The sequence below is a fragment of the Euprymna scolopes genome, chromosome 45, assembly GCF_053919585.1.
Source record: "Euprymna scolopes isolate OS-2025 chromosome 45, ASM5391958v1, whole genome shotgun sequence".
Classification (NCBI taxonomy): domain Eukaryota; kingdom Metazoa; phylum Mollusca; class Cephalopoda; order Sepiida; family Sepiolidae; genus Euprymna; species Euprymna scolopes.
The window spans coordinates 12,748,747-12,770,012 of NC_136526.1; the positions used below are offsets into that span (position 1 = coordinate 12,748,747).

The window sequence follows — 21,266 nt, forward strand, 5'->3', positions numbered from 1 at the left end:
TGTACCCCTCTGCATAAAATTATGATATATAAAATTATGATATAGTTTTAAAGGTTTTAAAGAAACTTCCAAGACTATATAAATACTGATTTCAAATGTGTTATTATTTTTTTCTTTTTTTTTTTATGACTTGCGTGCCATCAGCTAGAATCTAAACCAAAACATTTAGCGCTCCAGCCGCGTTCCCTACCGATTGAGCTATCAACAGATAGATGAGAAAGATATAAAATTAAACCACGTCAAGCTATGAATGAGTTTGCGCATGCGTAAAACTAACAGAAATATGTCGGCAAGTTGAAATGAACATTCTGCATTTTAATTCACCAAAATTTTTCCATATGCATTATTCATTCATCCATTCAACCAAAGATTTTACTCATTATAAACCATCCTTGGTGTATAATGACTAGGCTAAGAGAATATTATTTTCATTGTTTTGGCTCTCGAGTATATATCTGACAGAGCTAAACACAGTTAATTAACTTAGAACCACATCACTCCATAAAAAAGCATAAAAGTTCAACGAAATACCTGTTCGTGAGTTTATCATGAACTGCACCTAACAGTTTTCCAATGGAGACGATTGGTCCATGCCAGTTTTCCTTTTCTTACGTGGGTTACCACTACAGTCGCTGAAGATTCCCTATCAGCCCCGGTAGATTCCTATGTGTTTACCTATGCAGTTTCATGAAGCACTATATCAAACTTTACTTTCTCCTAAATAGGCTGTTTCCCCCTTACCTCCCTCTTTACATATTTTTACGATTTTGAACACCAGAAAATTCATCATAACTTTTGTTTTTACTCAACGAAAACATAATATACACATATGTAATAGCAATGTACGGCACTCGTCTGCTTTCAATAAAATCCCCCCCCCAATTATCTTCCTTTCATTCTGTTTCACTTGTTCTTTCTCGTTTAGTGACAGCAATGAGTTAGTAGCAACACTAGTCGCTGAAGCCAGTCATAAAAAGCGTTGCTAATCTTACGTATTTTTACGATTTTGAATACCAGAAAATTCATCATAGCTTTTGTTTTACTGAAGGAAAATTGAAACTTTTTTTTTTTTTTTTTTTTTTTTTTTTTGAATATAGCTGAGAAGGTGATCTATAAACTGTAATAATTGTGTGAAATTTTGTTCGAAAAATGAGTGATCGGTGAAGCTTTAAAGCAGTTCTAAAGGACTAAAACTGCCACTTAACCATATTTTCTAACAGTACCGTGTTTGAATGATAAACACTGATTTGCTGATCATTGACAAATCTAAAACTGAAAAGGGGACTAAAGAAAACCTTGTTTCATAAACACGTAAATACAAATAGAAGGCAATACAAACCGAAGAGTTTACTGTTGTTTTAAAGTTAAGAGAAAGGAAAACACAAGTTTTACTGCGTGTGTGCGTCGGGCGGGGTCGAGCGAGAAAAAAGGTATTTATTTCCAGAAAATTTACAAGTAAAAAATCAGAAAAATTTGGCACAAGGCCGAAGATGGGGGAGGGGAAAGGACGGTCTTCTCTGACTAGTGCTAACTAATCTAACCTAACTAGTTCCTACTTTCACTCTACTTACACCATAATACCACATTCATACTATACATCCATCAGCGTATACATCCTTCATCAATCACCATAAGAACATCATACCATGATAACCTAATTAAAACCCATAAGAAAGGGGGATTTGGGAAGATAAAAATTTTATATACAAAATACAGCGAGAAAGAAAAAAAAACAAAGATGGCGCCCGTAGTTTTATGAACTGTGGTCTCGTAAAGTCTCGCGAAACCACGCCGCACACATGCAAATGAGAGGAATTACAGACTGTAAAAAAATACAGCTCGAGTCGAGAAGTACGAGAGTAAATGCGTATCTTTGTCGGTGCTAGTAACATTGTTGGATTTCGAGCCACGCGTTTGTTGGCCCGTTGCTACGATTTTTCTCGAGTTGAAACCAGAAGAACAAAAAACTTAAATACAGGGCATACTGATGAGGTTTTCCAGGGTTTTAGGAAGCACTTCTCCTTAAGGCAACGCTTAAACAGTTTTGTAAGTATGGGGGCAAGTTCTGGTTGAAGCTTTTTTAACACTATGGTTGGAATGCCGTCAGGGCCAGTTGCTTTACTGGAATCAAGGTTCTTGATTAGCTTGGCGATCTCACGCACAGATATTTATATGTTGCATATCGTGTTGTCTGTTATAGGAGGAAATACGGGGAGTTGATGACCTTCATCACATAGGGTAGAATTAGCTGCAAAGTTCTTGGGAAATAGCTTATCATATCGCAATAGAAATTAATCCATCGCATGGCGGTGCTGTTTGCCTCCTTAAAGTCTTGGTTTTTCCCTAAGGTGGTGCATCGTTTGTACCTCTCCACATGGACATAAAGGTGAGGTGTCTAGGCCCCACTTGTGGAGATTGTCTTTTGTTTTACCTACTTTGGCTCTGGCTCTATTTAGAGTCACCCAGTTTTTTCTACCAAGGTTTGAACCCTGGGGGAGAGTTTCTTTTGGGTCTGGTAGGGCTTCATTTATATTCCTGCTGTTATAGTCTCGCCATTGTTCCATCCTACAGGAGGCAGCTTGCCTGGGATCGATTTCCTCTATATTGATGAAGCTACTGCGAGATTTTAGTCTTTGTCTCACTGATTGGTGGCCAAACAGTGAGTGCCTGTGGTCGTTAAGCTGTTTGTACCGTTCTATTCTGATGACTTCTCGCCTGATATGTGGTGGTGGAATACCAGTTAGGCAGTATAGAGCTGGCAAGTAGTAGTAGTAGCAAACCTTCACGTGGTGCCCCTGTTAATCTTCGGAGACCGATTGCTACACCACGCATAGAAATACACCCATTACCAGAGGCAAATACCTTGTCTAGCTGAAACCACTGTCAAAAATTTTCCCCACTCTTTATCTATGCCTAAAATCAAAACGTAGATTCCATGAACAAAGCTTCTTCCTTAGAAGTGCACGCCTGTGGAACTCTCTTCCGTTTGCCTGTTTCCCACCTGACTACAACTTGGATGTCTTCAAGTCCAACATAAACAAATTCCTGATAAACCGACCCATTAAGTAAGACACTTTATCAGATCTCCATTACTAACGATTACTACGATATTATCTCATCGATTACTGTACACGCAATAACCCTTATCCCCGTGTGGCTTCCGGGCCTTGATAAGTGGTGCCCTCCATGTAATAAAAAAAAATAAATAAATAAACTTAAAGAGATTGTCGGGTTTATATAACTGTCTATGTTCATCAATGCTTCCGTTCAGTCTCAAAAGACAAAGGATACCCCCTGTAGGAGTAGTAGCCCGTGTAATTGTGAGACAAGGGTTGCGCAATCACCAACCACACCTCTGCTGAATCGGCACTGTTTGAGTCCAGTGGCAAGGAGAAGACCAGGACGACTGGAAACAATGCCGAGATAAGCAGAGAGTACATACAGCACCTGAAAGCCCCAAATGGTCACCCATTTAATACTGACCAGGTTCAACGTTGCTTAACTTCGGTGATCCAGCGGGAACCAGTGTGTCAACGTGATTATGCCATATATGCCTAGTGTATATAAGGTATACGAGTTTCTGTAACGCTGGATCCAGACTTTTACTATCGACATCCCCCCCCACACACACACACTTGGAGCCATTATTGTCCGTACACCATCCCTCTTTCTCTGACTACCGACTACGTCTACTCTCTGACTACCAACTCTTGACTAAATGATACGTGTATTTTAAAGCTATCTCGTTACGTCATTTTGTTTGTTCTAACATTCTTTTTTCAACAAGTTAACATTTTTTTGTTTGTGCTAGTTTTGAAAACTCACATTCCTTTTTAATAAACTAAAATTTAGCATGATTTTATCTGTAAATATTTATTTCGTTATGATAACATTCTTTCTGACATTTTCTTTCTATTTTTGTCGGGTTTATATAACTGTGTCTATGTATGTCAAGTATACGTGTTTCTGTAATCGATGCTTGTGTATCGTCTAGTGGTTAGAATTATAAGGACAGTTAATTTTCTTTGTATGTGGGGTGTTCTTATAAAAGAAAAAAAAAACCCGGACTGAATTCTTGGCAGCATTCAAACATTCTCAGCTCCGACCCGTTCAGTCCGGTTCTCTAGAACTCAACTCCCGACATCTTGACTGCCGGATTCCCTCATTCCAGTGTCTAGCCTCATTGATATGCAAATTAAATCAAACCACATTTCCCCCTAATCCTGAAAGATTACCTCATGCTAGTCTCGCTTCCTAGCTCATGCAGATATCTCTATGAAGGTCGATATAACAGTTATTAAATGCTATATATCTTATACTAAATATGAGTATAGCGTTTGTTTTCCTAAGAATATTTACTATATAGCTTAATCACACAAAATAAAATACATATAAAAAAATATACTTTAGTTTTGGGATTGAGTTTGTTTTAATTGTTCTAATTAATCATAGTTTATGATTAGTTTAACAAGGCACCTACTCTCGCTTAACTATTTCTGTATACTTGCGCACTTTACGCAGATTGGAACACTCTCTAACATTTTTTAATGTCTATAAGTTAGATGGCTACAGTGATAGTCTTTCTCTAATTTACATGCATGTGTCTGAATATCTCAAAAACACACGTAAATTAGATGGCAAATTTTTTTTCTGATATTTCCAGGCTTCCAACTCTGGTGTCCTTGTTTCGAATCTTGCTAGGTTTAACCATGCTGATGATTCATATAACAACGAAACACGTCTGTGGAGATGTATATATATATATATATATCTCATTCAAACACGGTAGTGTTTGAATATATGGTTGAGTGGCAATTTTAGTCATTTAGAACTGCTTTAAAGCTTAAAATTTTTTTTTTTTATATTTAACTAGCCTGGTTGCCCAGCATTGCCCAGGTATTTGGAGGTGTGTGTTGAGCAAAAAGAAAGTGGTAGTAGGCAGGTAGGCTCGAACCCGTACCGCAGAGGAAAAGAATGTGAAAAAAAAAGTGACGGTTTTGCTGTTGCGCCCATCACCAAATCGGAAGTGAGGTAGGTTTAAATTAAGGTTAGTCAATACTTTCAAAAATATTGGCGAAAAAAGCGACCTCTCCCTGTAGAAAAGTGCCTAGTTGAGGGTGAAGGAATTAATGTTTTGGGCCAATTTTTCGATATTTGTCGTCCGAAGGGTTGAGCTTCAAAACGATACTGATCTCGTGAAAATCCGTCGCCTCTGTCAAGTGTTAGGCAGACATACATACATATATATATTTAAACAGACAGGTGAGATTAATATTATAGATTAATAAATTAGCTAATATACGATTCTAATTCAATTGATCTAAAAACATAGAACGGAAACTGGTTAAGATGAAACGAAGATTTTTATAAAAATTAGTTTATCTTTGTTTTATTTTTTTGTAAATATTTTGTTTGTGAAAGTCGATAAATTGCATTTCAACTAAAAGTAATGTCGTTTACTTAATTGTCATGTTAATCGCAACTAAATGCAAATGACATGTCGAATTTAGTAACATTCATTTTTTTTTTTTCAAAGGAGTCACCACTTACCAAGGCCCAGAGGCCACTTGAGGATAAGGGTCAATGAATGTATAGTAGTCAATGGGACAGTATCGTAGTAATCATTAGTAGTGGAAATTTGGTAAATTGGATTACTTAAGGGGAATGGCTCGTTAAGAATTTGTTTATGTTGGACTTGAAGATGACCATATTGTAATCAGTTGCAAAGCAAGAAAACGGAAGAGTTCCACAGGTGTGCAGTTTTGAGAAAGAAGCTTTGTTCATGGAATCTACATTTAGGTTTAGGCACAGATAGAGTGGGGGGAATTATTGATAGTAAATCGTCGCAGAAAACACTCGTCTAGCTGAAACCACTATCACAATCTAACGCTCCACCATTATCGAGTTTTTATGCAGTTGACTCCCCTGCTATCAGAAAAACTCTTCTGTTTATTATTTACTAGTCTGGGTGCCCGGCGTATCCCGGGTGTTTGGAGGCGTGTGTTGAGGAAAAAAAAAAAAAGTGATAGTAGACAGGCAGGCTTGAACCCGTACCGCAAAGAAGAAAAAGAATATGAAAAAAAAAAAAAAAAAAAAAAAAAAAAAAAAGAATAGTGAATTAAATGAGTTGGTAATTAACTTTTGCCCGGGCCGTAATGAGTTGGTAATTAACTTTTGCATCCTTACATCTAGGGATCTCTACTGTGAAGAGGGGGGATTTTGCTGTTTGTTGGATTTGTCAGGGGTATTTACGTCAAGGAGGTACAAAGGTTTGTAGTTCGTTGGAGAACCTACCATTAAAATACTTGTAAAACAGGTAGAGGTATGCAGCATTTCGTCTATAGGACAGAGGTTAAAGCCTAGCTGACAGTGTGGGACCTAGTGGATAGGCGACTCTCTTTTGAATCTTGTCTAAGAGTGAGGGACTAGTAGCAGATGCAGCAACCCCTATGTGGCACAGGGATGAAATAAAAAAAATTTTTTAATTTTAAAAAAAAATGGAGAGGCGGGATTGAACTAGAAAATGTAGGGTAATATGCAGGATGATGAAGAGCCATATAATGCACATACGGAAGAAGCGGAAGAGGGACCACCCGTCTTGCCTTTACGAAGGAGTACCCGACAAAGACGGTTACTGCCCCCGTCCCTGCCCTGATTGTAAAACACCGCCTATGGAACAAGCTGGCGGCAATAACGGTGGTAATGAGGAAGATTACAGGGAGGAAGTGCTGCCTCCAGTTCTTCAAAGAAGCAACCGGCAAAGAAGACTGCCCCCATGCCCCGTTTGTGATCATGAGATCAGGGGGGAGTGTAGCAGAATTAGCAGTAACCAAAATGAGAAATAGAGCTTACCTCAGATACGTCTGTTTTGGGTTGAACGAAAGAGAGAGTTCCAAGATGGCGTCCATGGGCTTTTATTAGCGTTTACCCAATGTGATTATCATTGAATCACGTCTGCTCTCGCGCGATTATGAAAATATGTTGTTCCCGGCCGCTATAAAGGCAGGACACTGGAAAGGAGAGGAGGCGTTCTGCAGATTGTGTGTAGGTGATTCTGGCGAGTAGATTGTGCTTGTTACGACCCACGTGTCTGCGAGAAGCGAGTTTTTGTTTCGTCTGTTTTTAGTTGTATTTTTTTTTTTTTTTTTTTTTTTTTTGTTTTGTTTTGCCTACTACATTTTGTTTCATAACTATATCCACAGGACCCACAGCGCAGTGGATAGACGTTGAATCTCTACGGTTCCAGGTGAGCATTGTCTGAAGATAGCAGTTTCAATCCTACCCAAAGCCGGCCAAAGGATTAGTTGGCCAGAAACACAGTCAGACGACGACAACTACGGAAGGCTATAATTGCAGTGGATGCAGTCAGGAGATTCGGAGTTCCTATCCTGTCGCGGTTACCACCTGACGATGGCCCGAGGAATAGTTGGCCGAAACGTTGTGAAATAAAAAAAAAAAGAGGAAAATAGTCTGCAATAAATAATACTCCTCTCAATAATGAATTCCAATTCCGTATTTGGGCTGGTGCATCTGCTACTAGTCTCTCACTTCTGGACAAGGTATAAAAGAGTCGCCAACCTGATAGGCCCTGAACTGTCATCTAAGCTTTAGCCTCTGTCCCATCGACGAAATGTAGCATTCCTCTGACTGTTCTACAAGTACTTCAACGGTGAATGCTCCGAACTGCAAGCACTTGCATCCCCTCGACGTAAATCCCCCCGACAAACCCAACAAGCAGCTAAATCCCACCCCTCCACAGTAAAGATCCCTAGATATAAGAGAGCCGTCTACTCCAGTAGTTTCTTCCCCAGAACCGCTAGACTTTGGAATTCCCTTTCGGGTTCCTGCTTCCCCAACTGTACTGACATGCAGAAGTTCAAGTGTAATGTGAACCGACATCTTGCTACCCAACTCTCCACACAGTACTCCTGTGGCTTATGTCCCTGATAGTAGACCCGTACACTAAAACACTTTACTATTTTTTTTTATTCTGTCTTAACCAGTTTCCGTTCCAAGTTTTTGATCAACTGAATTAGATCACCAAGAATCCTGTGCCAGTTAATTTACTAATGTAAAGTATTTTTTTTATTATTACTTACGTAATATTAAGTTGATTTTAATGCAAATATCAACATATCTACACATGCATATATATATATATATAAATTTTTTTTTTTACAAGGTAGTCACCACTTATCAAGGCCCGGAAGCCACTCGGGGATAAGGGTTGTGTGTACAGTATGTTACTGTTGGACATCTGATAATGTGTCTTAGTTAAGGAGGCAGTTCATCAGAAATTTGTTCATATTGGACTTGAAGACATCCAGGTTGTAGTCAGGTGGGAAACAGGCAACCGGAACAGTTCCACAGGCGTGCACTTCTAAGAAGCTTTGTTCATGGAATCTACGTTTTGATTTAGGCACAGATAAGGAGTGGGGAAAATTTTTGACAGTGGTTTCAGCTAGACGGGTGTTTATCGTGAAAGATTGCCGAGGGGGGACCAGAGATTGGAGTTCAGACGAGCACCTGCCATGGTAGTAACGATAAAACAAAGACGAGCTCGCAACGTCTCTTCTGTGGGAGAGAGGTTGCAGGGAAGAGAAAAGCGCATCCCCCACTAAGTCACGAAGCCTATTTTGTACTCTGTCAAAGCAGGATAGGCTGTTTTTAGCAGATCCTGCCCAGATGTGGCAGCAGTACTCCATCCTTGGACGTACTTGGCTTTTATACAGATAGAGAATTGCATCAGTAGTGAGATATCTTCTGGAGCGGTAGAAGGATCCTACCATTTTTCCAGCGATCTTGGCAACTGACTTGATGTAGGTATTCCATTTCAGGTCAGGAATAAGGAGCTTGGTTTTAGATGCATTAAAAGTAACCAGCCACCTCCTCCCCCACTGTACCACGCACTCAAGATCAGAGGAGAGAGAATCTGAGAGAACTTTGTCATTTACGGCCTTTGATGTGTTGCCGTAGATAGTCGTGTCATCAGCATAGATGTCAACGAATGATTTAAGTATGTGTTTTGGGAGATCATTGATGTAGATCAGGAAGAGGGTTGGGCCTAGGATGGACCCCTGAGGGACTCCAGCATTAATATTGATGGCCTCTGATTTCTGCCCATCAACCACTACTCTTATGATCCTATCGGAGAGAAACGATTTTATGATCAAGAAAACATTTCCAGTTATACCGTAGCTGGAAATCTTGTGAAGTAGGCCCTTATACCATACCTTATCGAAGGCCTTTGATATGTCAAGAGCAATTGCCCCAGAGAGGAAGCCTTTGTCAAGAGATTCACTAATCCTATGAGATATAACCGTTAGCACATCTGCTGTAGATCTTGCAGAATGGAAACCATATTGCATGTCACTAAGGAGGTTATTTCTGCTGAGGTGGTTGACTACTTCTCTATTTAATATGGATTCCAGCAGCTTACTCATGACACACAGGAGACTTAATAATCTGTACTGAGAGGGAGAGGACATCACCTGAGTTCTTAAATACCGGGCATACTGATGAGGTTTTCCAGGGTGTTGGGAAGCACTTCTCTTTAAGGCAACGCTTAAACAGTTTTGTAAGTATGGGGGCAAGTTCTAGTTGAAGCTTTTCAGCACAATGATTGGAATGCCGTCAGGGCCAGTTACTTTACTGAAATCAAGGTTCTTGATTAGCTTGGCGATCTCACGCACAGATATTTGTATGTTGCAGAGTGTGTTGTCCATTATAGGAGGAAATACGGGGAGTTGATGGCCTTCGTCACATAGGGTAGAATTAGCTGCAAAGTTCTTGGCAAATAGTTTGGCCTTGTCTGATGCTGACAAGATGACCTCAGGTCCATTGATGGTTGGGATAGAACGCACGCTTCTGTTCAGGATCCTGTTTACTATTTGCCAAAACTGGTGGGAACCAAGCCGCTGCTCAGCTACTTTGGATTTAACGGACTGAGCATATAGCTCTCTTGCATTTTTTATTACTCTTTTGCAGTGGTTGCTGGCAGTCCTGAAGGCAGCTTTAGTCTCAGTGCATCTATTACGTTGGTAGCTATGGAAAAAGTGATTTCTGTGCACGATGGCAGCAGCACATTCTGAGGAGAACCATGCCTGGCTATTAAGTTTTTGTTGGAATTTTTTGGATGGTATGAATCGGTCTATGCCTACAATTAGCTATTCGGTCAGGTCTGATACTATGGAGGACACATCTTTTTTTAAATATGGAATGCAGTGGTAGATCGGATATAAGTGTATGGAAGCTATCCCAGTCAGCGGTAGAGTATCGATATACAGTACGGTGGAGAGGTACATCTCCAGACTTATTGCATTTCATTTTTATCTTAACTGATACAACCGCGTGGTCGGAAGATTCCAGAGGAGACAGAACGGAACTTGAACATAGCTCAGGGGAAGTTGTGAGAAAAAGGTCTAGAAGGCTAGCATACTGACCGGAAGTATTGGGCACTCGGGTGGGTTCGTAAACAATCTGGGTGAGGTCCTAGGCAATGGCAAAATCATGACATAACCTCCCCTCATCATCTGTCTTGTTAGAGTGGGTCAGCCATTCCGCATTGTGGACATTGAAGTCACCACAAATGTGGATGTTAGCTGAAGGGTGAGCAGACAGGATGTAGTCAATCTTTTCATATATGCTCTTAAGGATAGTAACTCTGCTGTTGTGGGGGCAATAGAGAGCGAATATAAATGCAGTGGTGTAAGCAAGTGCAACCCGGAAGCACATATAAGGTCAATTAGGGTCTTCTCTGGAGATATGCCTACCACACGGAAAGCCATCTTTAATGTAGGCACATATTCCATGTCCATGGCGATCTTGGGGGTCAGATTTAGATATTAAAGTATCCTTTAATTATGAATTCGTCAAGGGAAGCGGTCGGCCTAATGCCAGTTTCGCTTAGGAAGAATATGTCTGGTTTCGTCTCTTGTAATTGGGTTTCAACCTCTGGAAGGTTGGAACGTAGACCCTTGATGTTGGAGAAGGAGACATGGTAGTAGGGGTCTACATTGGAGGATGGGGTTCTAGGTTCACACGTGTTATTTTTCTGGAGGTATTTCATGTTGAGGATTGGATTTGTGGAACAGGCCGACAGACTTAGAGCAGGACAGAGAGGGAAGGTAAGAGAGAAAAGGAGAGTAAGATTTTTTTTGTAGCCATAAGGTAAAGCCGTAACAATTACCCACTAGTATGGCATCGAGAGGCCTCACTTGAAACTACTGCATGGTCCAGAGTCCATTCACCAAATAGCAATACAGCAGCCCCAGTATTTTGCACCTGCTGATAGGACGGCCTCCTTAGTGGTTAATCCAAGGTTTGGGTCCCTGACTATCAGGCGGATAACGTCAGCCCAGATGAAATGTTTACCTCCAGCACTCTTACTTATATATATAGACTTGTATGCAATATACGAGTTCGTGTAATCCAGTAAATTTTCATATACCAATAAGTTTTAAGCCAAAAATGGTTGACTTAAAAAGTAAGCTACAAAATTATTGTATTTCATAATTGAGCATTAATATACTGTGTAAGCAAAATCAAGACTTCAAAAAAGGTGTTGATGGCAACAAAAAGTGTATTTCATTTTACGTTAAAATGCTGGTTTTTGAAAATTTTCAAACGATATAATATTTTAAATTGTCGACCGGGCATGGAAACAATTGTAACGTAAAATGAAATCCTTTTTGTTGCCATCAACACCTTTTTGGAAGTCTTTATTTTGCTTACAGTGTGTGTGTATATATATATATACTAGCAGGCCGCCCAGCGTTGCCCGGTCATAAAATACACATAATTATATTTTAATTTATATAGAAACTGAGACGTGAGAATGCAGTATTATGTTTTTGTTCTAAACAGTTAACTTCTTGGAAGTAAAAAAAAAAAAAAAAAAAATACTTGAGCTGAAATCGAAACAAAAACCTAAAGACAGTGAGTCAAGTATGATAACCATTAGGCCAGCTTGACACGTTCTTTACAAAGTGTTTTCAAGCCTATTTATTCTTAACATAAGGAAGCTGTCATGTTTTACAACCTGCATGCGTATTCAGTAAAACAGTTGAACAGAAAAAGAAATTTGACCTCCAGGCACCAATTTTTCAATTTTGACCCCTTAGCAGCCATTTTCTCCGGACGAAAACCGGTTAATGTTTTCTTTGTGTCTGAATACCCTATATACCTAATTTCAAGTCTGTAGATCAAAAATTCATTGAGTATATAGGTTGAGAAGTGTCCTCACACACACACAAGCATTCTCACTTTGTAATGTATATAGATATTACAGAGAATATTTAAGATTTTATAAGCTTTTCAAAAAATACAATTTTTTAAAACTATTTTAATCAAAATAAAATTAGCTGATGAATGCATATTTTTGAGATGAGGATCTATAATTATTTTTTGTATTATTTGGACTATGATTCTCATTTTTTTTTTTTTTTTTTCCACAAGGTTTCGGTCGATATAACCTCGACCAAATAGCGCCAAGTCTTTTTTCGTTTTAGATTCATAACTCCAGGTCCATTCCGTTTTTTTTTTTCATATGATGAATATGTATTTTTGAGATTAGGATTTATAATTATTTTTTTTATTTAATTTTTTTTTTTTTTTACAAACCAAGATGAGAATCGGCCGAAACGTTGTAAACCTTTTTTACGTTTCGGCCGATGTAACCTCCGGCCATCTTCAGGTGCATTCACACTGGCTGTTATTGGTGAATAGTGAAAGAAATGTTTGGTTCATTTGCCAACTCAGCCGTTAGAAATTGAAAATGCAAATAGCGCCAAGTCTATTTTGTGTTCGCTGGGAAAGCAAATAAACCAAACATTATTTTACCATTCACCAATAACGTCCAGTGTGAATGCACCTGAAGATGGTCGGAGGTTACATCGGCCGAAACATTGGGGTGGGAACACCAAGATGAGAATAATAGTCCAAATAATGCAAAAAAAAAAAAATTATATGGGTCGGAATAATACATGATTAGCCAAATTCCTATAATGTATTCATTTCTATGATTTAAACGTTCACTTCCGGTAGTTGATTATTACAATGTGTGAATATGCGGTATTGCCTAATGTTTTTATTTATTTTGTTTTGTTCTGTTTTTTAATTATCGATAAAAAAAAATGTCAAAGATTTCAATAAATACAAATATTAAACGAAATAAAAAAAATGCAATATCATCAAAAAAAATTAAAAAAAGAGAGACGTGGCTTTTGTTCTATTCTAGAATTTGTTCAAAGGTGTTTTTAATTTGAACTCCGTAAAAATGTCTAAACTCTATTTAAACATATTTTTATATAATTGAATATTTTATTTTATTAATCTAAAAATAAAATTCTAATTTAAAATAATGTGATTTTCTTTTTAATAAATTTGTGATCAATTCTTTTTACTAGTGTTGGCATGATAAATTGGAATCGGAATATTTGAGGGTATCGGAATCGAAAAAATTTGTACTGATTTTCCGATGCCAAAACGATTCTTTTAATTGTATTTTTTTTTTTTTTTCATTTAATTTTGTTTAAAGTAAAATCTTTCATTGCTGGTAATAATGATAAAATAATAAATATTTATTGATTTTAAATTACCAGTGAATCTAAAATCAATAGATTGTCCCCCCCCCCACCCACCCACAAGTATATTTTTACGTTTAGGAAAATATTTGCACATTTAACATGTGTAATCAAAGAAAAAATACAACTATATAATTAAATATATAAATATTTATAAAGAATCGGAATCGGTAATTGTATCAGAATCAGTAAAAATATTGGAATCGTCCCATCACTAGTTAGTATATTACAAATAATATTGTAAAAGTCATAAGATAACTTACCGTTTTTTCTTCTTCCCAATGTTTTTCATTTAAAGAAATTAACTTTCTATATTTAGATCCTAAAATTAATTTTAGGGTCAACCAGTTTCTTTCGAACAAATCACGTATGACACTATTGGTGTCATGAATGCATGCAGCGAGGTGCATATAGTGGTGAGGGGGGGGGGTTGACCGGACGGGATAGAGGAAGAGAGGGCAGAAGAGGGGGTGTTGATGTCTGATTGAGACAAAACAGAAATGTCTATGGGATTTTGTCAGAAAGAGAAAAAACAAATAATAATTGTTTTTATCTCATTGTCGTTATATATCTGTTAACATGAAAGGTTGTTTTTAAAACCTCTGTTGAGAGGTATGAAGAGATCCAGAGATCCTTAGCTGATTAAGGCTGACAACTTAGAATTGGGGGTCAAGGGTAAGGGTCGCCGCCAAACATTGTTCGACCTGGAATGAAAGACCTCGGTGCAAATGAGGGTTAAAATTTGGTAGAGATAAGAGGAAGAAAGGGTGTTTATAATCACTGTCTGAAAGAGAGGTGGGGAAAAGGGGTTGGATTTAGAAAAAGGAATTTCAAAACGAGTAGAGTTGTAGCCAGCAAACTGAACGGCTGGGCTGGTCCGGCGCTCCTGATTTGTGAGCCCTCAGGGCCTGATGTTATGATGTTAACTAACCTGTGTTAATGGGAAATCTGTGACTTTACTGGTCTGGTCTTACATCGTTTCACTGCTATAGTCAGTCACCTCAATTTAGACAGTAGCTGTTATGAAGTAATGAAATTAATAGTTTGTTATTGTTATAAACCGGAGTTCTGTTTGTTTGTGGTGAGGACTCTTCATTTTGCAGCAAGCCGCAAGGACCAGCGGAGTGATTGATGTACCCGGAGACTACCTACACAGGGTAGGAGATGATTCGATCTAGAGGCAAAGCGCCCCACCATGAAAACACAGTGGGTGAAAACGATCAACTTGTGACGGGACAATGTACGATCAAAAGAACACATGTCATATCGGGTGGAATCCGACGAGGTTAAGGACACCCGGTGTGGTTGGTGCAGTATCGGTCTCGTTATACACGTCACATCAATCAATTCTTCTTCTGCCGATCATGAAATAGTTCATGCATAAAAGAATACTTAAAACACGTTTCAAAATTTTTCAACAAAAATTTATGCCATAGATAAAAATTCATTATGAAAAGAAATCAAGAACCGGGTTTTGACAAAGTAAATTCATAAATAAAAATTGCTTTTTTAAAAAATGTTGGTATTTATGCAAAATAAGGACTACTGTCGGAATTTTCTAGACTTGGTGAAAATGCCGGAAGGTACTAAACAAAAATTTTTTTTTTTTTTTTTCAGTGAAAAATATTATTTATATTTATAACTTAATGAAATATTAATTGAAAAACTGAAGACATTTTTTTTTTTTTTTTTTTTTTGGTCGTTGCGAAGAAAATTCAATTATTATAATTTATGAAACTTTTAGAAAAATTAAAATCAAGAAGAATAAAAAAAACGGTCATTGTAAGGTAAGTTTTATAAACAAATATAAAATGAACTGATAGAAAACAAAAAAAAATGTTTAAATGGACAGTTTATCTCCCTTGGTAATAATTTGTGGAATTTTAATGCAAGTTTTTTTATTATCTATTTTAAAGCATTATATATATATATATATATATATCCCCCGCCAAAAAAAATAAATAATCCGAAAAGCACAAAGTTCAAGCAAACACCAAAAAAAAAAGCCACACATGCCAAAATTCTTTCCTTTCTTTTCAGATTAATGCTCCCAAGAACGTGCTGCGTACAACATCAGAGCCGATGCGTATTTCACAATGGGGGGGGGGGAGCTCGCTCGTGTACGTCAGCCAAATCGCTTAATTTTATTTATTTTTTTTTTTTTTTTTTGCCCCCAGAGGAAACTAGTGTACGTCAACCAGCGATTTTTTAAAAAAAATTTTTTATTTTATAAGATAGTTCTTTTTCAATATCTTCATTTTTTTTTATATCTTGAGCATGTGGCGTAATGGGGAAAGAGGGGGCTGGTTACTTTTAATGCATCTAAAACCAAGCTTTTTGATTCCTGTGTATAAAAAAAAAAAAAAAAAAAAAAAAAAAAAAAGTCTTTGCGGTAAATATGTGTGTGTGCTCTATTATTACAACCTCAAGTTTATTAACTTAATTTATTACAAGTTGTTTGAATTGACAGGATAAAATTATCTGTCCATATCGTCAGATAATACAAGTTGAAATAAAAATACCTTTTAAAATATATATATATATATATATATATATACTAGCAAAAGTACCCGTCGTTAACTGGGTTCAAAAGCAGCCTACAGAAAATGGACTCTGCTTCATGAAAGTATGATAGGTTATGAAAAGGAAGTAAACAGATAGCTTCGAATTTGGGGGTATCAAAACCAAAGCAAAATATGATGAAAGTAAAAATAAAATAGATAAACCCCATAATTTATTATACCATACCTGTTAACACTGAGACACTTATCACAATATTCTGTGGATCTATATCAAAAAACCTTGTTAAACTTTGTGACATATTTCCATTCTATGGAGGTCAGGCGCGAACGAACACCCTATAATTTTATTATACCATATTTCTTCAAACTGAAACATAATTATCAACGTATACTTACACAGATAGATAGGCACAATCTTTAATAAAGACTTTTCATATTTCCATTGTATGGAGGCCAGGCGCGAACGCAGACCCCAAAATTTTATTATACCATCCCTATTTAAGTTAAAACATACTTATAAAAGTATTCTTATGTAAATCTATATCAAAAACACTTGTAAACGTTTTTATTTATTTTTTTTTCTATACTTTGTGGACCAGGTGCGAATGCAGACCCCACAATTTTAATGAACCACTGTTCTGTCAGATCAAACATACCCATTCCTGTGTCTCGATACATTTTTATCATTATATGTAATCAGTTTTTTAAAATAGTCAACCATATAGGAGCCTATTCGTGACCAGATACACACACAGACATTCAGCTTTATACTATAGATATATATATTCCTTTTTTATTTATTTGTTATTACTAGGGGGCGCTCAGCTTTGCTTAGTCATAAAATACAATTATTTCTGTTATTACAAAGATAATTCAATGAAATATTAGTTGAAGAAAAAATTAAAACATTCTTTTTTGTTGTTACAAAGAAAATGTAATAAATAATTATCGGACAACTTTTATGAAACTTTCAGAAAAATTAAGATCGAGGAAAAAGTCATTGTAAGGTAAGTTTCATAAATAAATAAAAAAAATTTTGTTTGCTATCAGTTATTTGTTATAATTTATCTCCCTTGATAATAATTTATGGAATTTCAATCTAAGTTTTCTTTTTTATCTATTTTAACGCCTGTATTTATATGAGAGAGAGAGAGGTTAATATAGTTTGCCTGAAGCATTGTGTAGTATGTATTTAAATGTAATATGTAGAAGGCAGTACAATGCAGAAGTAACGGAAAGTCTTTATTACCTCTGCATTGTACTGCTTTCTACATATGTATTAGTAGAACCCGGGATACGGCATTAAAAATTAATAACAAAATGCAGTACAGTATATAATACACATGTATATAATCAAATAACATTATAAATAACACCGTAAGACAGGGCAAATACCATAGCCAGGGGCAGAAAAAAACATTGTATTCCACATCATAACCTGAAAAAAAAAAAAAAGCATATCCTAAGGCCATCGTAACCCAGGGTTCTAATCTGTGTGTGTGTGTGTATATATATTCATTCTTTATGGGTTATTTATTATTCTGTTAGCAAGATTTTCTTTTTTGTCGCTACAAAAAAATACAATGAATAATTATTAGACAGTTTTTATGAAGCTTTTAGAAAAATTAGAATTCAAATAAAAAGAAAAAAAACAATCATTATAAGGTAAGTTTCATAAAGATTTAGTGCTTCAATAACAAAGAACAAAAAAATTTAAAGTTTGAATTTTTGAGATGAGGACTGATTGTTTATATTACTTGTTTTGATTGGGCTATTGTTCTCATCTTGAGTTTTATTTGTGCAATGCTTTTGTATAAAAAGGTGAGACCAGTCGCCCTATAAAGGTAAGGCAAGAAGACCACCGTAAAGCCGTGAAACAGGAGGTTGAAAAGTCAGGACTAGCTGATCACATATGAAAAGAAAAAAAGAACACTTTTTTTTCTTTGCGGAACGAAGTCAAAATAAGTAACAGACATGCAAGATGGATGGTCAGGTGATTCAAAGAAGCAGCACATATACCAAAAAATGAAAAATTACTAAGCAGACCAAGCCTAGAAATTAGCAGCATGTGGGAACCTCTAATTGTAAGAAAAACAAAAATTTGTACAACCTCAAAATTTCAAAGATAAAAAGGAGATAATCCCCTGTAAAACTTTCTTAGAGTTGCACCCCCCCCCCTTTTGTCAACCAGATTTTTTTTTCTCACATACGAAACAACGGCCAATAAACAAAAAACAACTCCAAGAATACGAAACCATCTACGGAGCCAGTAACTTTTCCCCTTTCTTTTCCAAGATAACGACCAACATGTCTGACAAAACATTAGGTCATCAGTGACAGAAAAATGATTAATAAAAAAAATGTTTGAAAAAGGACCTTATACAGTTGAAAGCTTGCTCCTTCATTTCTTTTAATATAAATAATTTACTTTTAAAGAAAAAAAATAATATCGTTTTTAGATTTAAAATTGCTTATATATATAACTGTGCGACCTCTAACCACTCTTGCTTGCATCTTGTCTATCAAAAACATTGTCATGAAAACCAGATTGTATTTAATAAAATTCACACTCCTTTCGACAGTCCAACCATATTGAGTACAAATAAACTGCAGTCTTTGCTTAACTTGTAGATATAGTTTCAATCATTAAACTATGTTTTATATTTTGATTTTAGTTTTGATTATAGCTGATCGCACTCAAATCACTTTAACATTTGAAATCATGTAAAGGCTACACCGACCGAAACGTGGCACAAATAACACTCAACATGAGAACAATAGTCCAATCAAAACAATATCAAAAAAATTTCATTTGATTTTTTTTTTTTTTTTTTTTTTTGCATATATATATGATGTTTTTTTCTGATTTCATTTTTGTTTAAATCAAGATAAATATTTTTTATTTTTATATAATAAACCAATAACAAACAAATATTGTCGTAAATGACATTGACTGATGTGGTTTGAGTTTCTTTGTCTTTTTACATTTTACAAAAATTTCGACTATAGCATAGTCATTGTTCTGCATAAGTACCAAAATGTTAAATACAGGATTAAATATAAAGATAAATGCTTCCCATCAAAAACAAAAAAAATGGACCTTTTATAGAAAAGGCACCCCAAGTTGATGGACTTAAATTTTTTTTTTTTTTTTTGTTGTCTTTTTTTTTTTTTTTCAAAATTACTTTTGAATATTTGGCCACTTTTTTTTAATCAAAATTTTTTTTTTTTTTTTTTTTTTTTTTCTTAGCAAAAAGTTTGTAACTGCAGAATTTGCAAAGACTGCGAATTTGGTTATCAAACGAAAATATCCCTGGAGACAACGAGAGAACTGTAGAATATGGATTCTATGAATAATCCGGACGAAAATTTAGTCTGAATGTTAAATATGTATTTGGTAACATGTAAAACCAAAAAAAAAAAAAAAAAAAATCTGTTCCAGCTGCAGATTTGAGTGTTTTGTTTTATGGCATATCAACCATTTTTGGATCATTTAATGCCGAATTAGGTAATTTTTGAAAAAAATAAATAAATAAATAAATAATAAAAAATAAATAAATAAAAAAAAAAAGAAAATTTATGCTTTGAGTACATTATATCTTCAAATATTTTTGATGGTGTTTAGTTGGGTTGTTTTGTTTTACGGCATATCCAACCATTGTTTAATGAGGTATCCAGTAATTTTAGAAAAGTTTGGAGACGTAAAGCTGTTTATACATGAAAATATTTATTCATGAAGGGCAGGTTAAGTCCAAAACTTCAGTACACAAAGCTAAGACATGATAGAAAGCGATGCAGTTTGAAGGTGCTGGCAATGGGCCTGTTGTCATAACTTGGATCGGTAAAGAGTAGGAGTTGTACAGTGGCACATCTCCGATCTCGCTCGTTGACCATAGTGTCACTTTCAGACATGATAGAAGGCTTCTATTGCTCTTAGGATTTGTACATAATTGGCCAACTAGTTGATGGCCTGCAACAAAAAAAAAAAAAAAAAAAAAAAAACGGTTTTCATCAAACGGAAATGGAATCATGTAGTTTTTTTTTTTTTTTTTTTTTTTTTTTAAGGCGACAATTTTATCGTTCCACCCTGTTTATGTAAACACACCAATCATTGATGCTATTTATTCTTCCCTTTCCAAAACTCAATCATGTTCTGCAAAGTCAAAAACAACGATTTTCCTCTACAAAACAACCAAACTAAACACTGTAGATAAATATTTGAAAACATAACCAATTTGAAGCATAAAAACTTTTTTTAATGCAAAATTGTTTTCTTTAGGGCGACAACTTTATCGTTCCACCCTGTATATAATCCGATATCTTGAGACAGCCTGATCTGGTAGCACCAGACAGCTACAAGGGATCCCTCTCTCTCTCTAAACAGAAGCACATGCTCCCATCACAACATGAGGGGGGGGTCAGATTGAATACTTGATGCTGGAAGCAATCTTTAATTGTAAATATTTCTTCTTTCTTGAAGAACATTATTTCCTATAATAAGAAAAGTATTTCTAATAAAAATCCTTTGGTTTTGGCATTATTAAAAGAGGTTTAGTATTTTACTCAACAAAGTGTGTATACAACTAAACCAATAACAAAGAAAACAGTTTACGGTCTCCAAAAAAAAAAATTTTTTTTTAATTTAAAAAATGGACACGAATATATATATTTGTGTGAAAAGACAGAAAATAAAAACTATTACACACCTGTGGATACAAACCTGGAGTACTATATATATATATATATATATATATATATATATATATATATAAAATGTTGTTTTTGTTTTTGCGATACGTTTTGAATGAATTCAATTATTTACGAAAGTGCATTTTTACCTAAATGCGAGTTGGGAATAATTTTCCCTTTAACCAATTTGGTACCCCCCCCCACATGGGGAGCAGTATACATAGTTTTTTTTATTTTAGTTTTTTTTTTTTTAATATAATTATCCACTGACACGTGTTTCGTCGTCTACAACTCATCAGAATGGGTGAATCTAGCGAGTGGGGTCCAGATTTCGAATCTCGCTAGATTCGGCCACTCTGATGAGTCGTAGACGGCGAAACACGTTTCAGTGGATAATTATATTTAAAAAAAAACAAAAAAAACATATATATAATTATTTCCACAGCCAGACAATGCCGCAGCTCACGTGACT

The 21,266-nt window shown here is 35.8% G+C and overlaps 1 long non-coding RNA gene across 2 annotated transcripts in view; it reads left to right on the top strand.

Moving 5' to 3' along the window:
* LOC145269259 (uncharacterized) overlaps positions 1-20,086 on the top strand; it is a 179,375-nt gene extending 159,289 nt beyond the window's left edge. Inside the window, exon 2 of one of the 2 annotated variants that reach the window (XR_013864974.1) lies at positions 19,356-20,086. This is a non-coding gene — a long non-coding RNA (uncharacterized LOC145269259). Of the gene's footprint in view, positions 1-7,202; positions 7,791-19,355 lie in introns of those variants that run through there. The other variant, XR_013864972.1, reaches the window with a different exon arrangement.
* Positions 20,087-21,266: the final 1,180 nt, after the last annotated feature.